At 43.9% G+C, this 2,751-nt stretch overlaps 1 pseudogene; it reads right to left on the reverse strand.

Annotated features, from left to right (window-relative positions):
* The window catches only part of LOC105515039, a 7,557-nt pseudogene extending 5,022 nt beyond the window's left edge, over positions 1-2,535 (reverse strand).
* Between the last annotated feature and the right edge of the window lie 216 nt (positions 2,536-2,751).

Here is a 2,751-nt window from a genome sequence, read left to right on the forward strand (position 1 = left end):
GTTGCAGTGAGCTGAGATCGCGCGACTGCACTCCAGCCTGGGCAACAGAGCGAGACTCTGTCTCAATAAATAAATAGGCCAGGTGCGGCAGCTCACGCCTGTAATCCCAGCACTTTGGGAGGCCGAGGCAGGCGGATCACGATGTCAGGAGTCTGAGACCAGCCTGGCCAACACAGTGAAACCCCGTCTCTACTAAAAATACAAAAAATTAGCCAGGCGTGGTGGTGTGCGCCTGTAATCCCAGCTGCTCAGGAGGCTGAGGCAGGAGAATTGCGTGAACCTGGGAGGTGGAAGTTGCAGTGAGCCAAGACCGTGCCCAGGTGACAGTGCGAGACTCCGTCTCAAAAAAATAAATAAAGAAAATAACTAAAAGAATGTAGTTGTGTTGTTTGTAACCCAAAGGATAAATGCTTGAGGTGATGGATACCCCATTCTCCATGATACAATTATTCTGCATTATGCGTTGCGCATGGCATGCCTGTATCGAAACATCTCATGCACCCGGTAAGTGTGTATACCTGTTGTGTACCCACAAAAATGAAAAGTAAAAATAAATAAAGTAAAATGAATCTGGAAGTGTTCCCTCTTCTATTTTTGGAAGAGTTTAAGAAGGATTTATATTATTATTTTTTAATGTTTGGCAGCATTCACCAGTGAAGCCATCTGGTCATAAAGCAATAGAAAATCTGAACAGACTAACAATGAGTAGGAAGATTGAAGCAGAAATCAAAAACCTCTGGGCACATATTTATAGCTTTATTGAGGCTTAATTTGCATATCATAAAATTCACCCATTGTGTCAATTCAATGATTTTTTAGTAAATTTCTAGAGTCGTCCCAACATCATCACAATCCCATTTTAGAACTTTTCCATCAACTTCAAAATTTCCCTCAAGCCCACTCATGGCGACTCTCCACTTTCTAACTTGTAGCCCCAGGCAACCACTGACCTTTCTGTTTCTATAGATTTGCCTTTTCTGGACATTTTATATAAATGGAATCATACAGTATGTGGTCTTTTGTATCTGGCTCATCCGTGTGGTGCTGTGTCAGTATTTTGTTCCTTTTACTGCTGATAGTACTCCATTGTATGGCTATATCACATTGCGTTTATCTGCGCGCCACTAATAGACATTGGGGTGATTTCTAGATTCTGATTGTTATGAATAATGCTGTAATTCAATATGTATGAATAGTGTATATTTGCATGCAAGTCTTTAGTGGACATGTTTTTATTCTCTTGGGTAGATGCCTAGGAGTGAAATCGCTTGGTTAGGTTTTTTTTGTTTGTTTGTTTGTGAGACAGGGTCTCATTCTGTCACCCAGGCTAAAGTACAGTGGTACAATCATGGTGCACTGCAGTCTCGACCTCCTGTGCTCAATCGGTCCTCCCACCTCAGTCTCCTGAGTAGCTGGGATTACAGGCACGCATCACCACGCCCGGCTAATTTTTGTATTTTTAGTAGGGACGGGGGTTTCACCACGTTGGCCAGGCTGGTCTCGAACTCCTGACCTCAAGTGATCCACCACCTCAGCCTCCCAAAGTGCTGAGATTACAGGTATGAGCTACTGCACCTGGCCTCGTTTCCAATTTTTATGTTGGTATTATATAAATTATTTTTCAATAATTGTATATTAGCTGGCTTTTGCCACATTAGAAACACCACCAAAACTTAGTGACATAAGGCAATAAACATTAAATTATTTTTATGTCTTTGTGGGTCAGCTGGATGGTTCTGGTGTGGGCCAGCTCCCGTGGGGCTGGAGGGTATGGGATGGCCTCGTTCGTATGTCTGGCAGTAGGCAGGCCGGTGGGTATAAGAGTGTTCTCCACTGGGTTGGTTTACCTTTGCTCCAGCAGGCTAGCCCAGGCTTACGGTTCCCGAGGTCAGCATCTGTAAGCACTTCTCAGGCCTCTGCTTGCGTCACATTTGCTACTGTCTCATGGGCCAAAGCAAGTTCTAACGCCAGCTTACATTCAAAGAGTGGACAAAGAGACTTCTGTCTTGATTGGAAAAGGTGTAAAGTCATATTGCACAGGGGCATGGACACAGGGAGGGGTGGAGAATTAGGGCCATTTCTGTAATCTTCCACAAATAGGTTTGACTTCTTTCTTTTCTTTTTTTTTTTGAGACGGAGTCTCGCTCTATTGCTGCCCAGGCTGGAGTGCAGTGGCACAATCTTGGCTCACCGCAGCCTCTGCCTCCTGGGTTCAAGCAATTCTCGTGCCTCAGCCTCCCAAGTAATTGGGATTATAGGCGTGAGTCACCGCGCCCAGCCTAGGTTTGATTTCTAGCCATTAGATTCTTAGGTGTTACTTAAGTGGTGTTACTTAAGTGGATTATGAATTTTATGTTTGTCAACAAAATGTGCAGACACAAAGCTTATAATTTCCCTGAATCTTCCTTAATTGTGTTTTTCACACATTCATTTTTCTTCAAATCATCTAAGTATGATGCTGAATTGGGGCACAGAAAAGAAACTGCTTCCAAAGTCACCTCCTTGTAAAGTCACATTTAGATGAGAGGAAGCCATGGACCATTTAGAATCTTGGGAAAATGAAGGCCTTTGCTTGGGAGGCAATCTTGCATTCAGGCTGATTGGGGCATCCACATGGGACTGAAGCTTCCTGTAACTTCACCCCAGCGCTCACACACGTGGGGGCCTAGACTCGCAGAGGACACTCTGCATTCAGTTCCACTGTTAACAGGAATTATTCCTACTTCACAAGGAGCAATGACATTAAAGAAG

This window comes from Colobus angolensis, unplaced genomic scaffold (genome assembly GCF_000951035.1).
Source record: "Colobus angolensis palliatus isolate OR3802 unplaced genomic scaffold, Cang.pa_1.0 Scaffold252, whole genome shotgun sequence".
Taxonomy (NCBI): Eukaryota; Metazoa; Chordata; class Mammalia; order Primates; family Cercopithecidae; genus Colobus; species Colobus angolensis.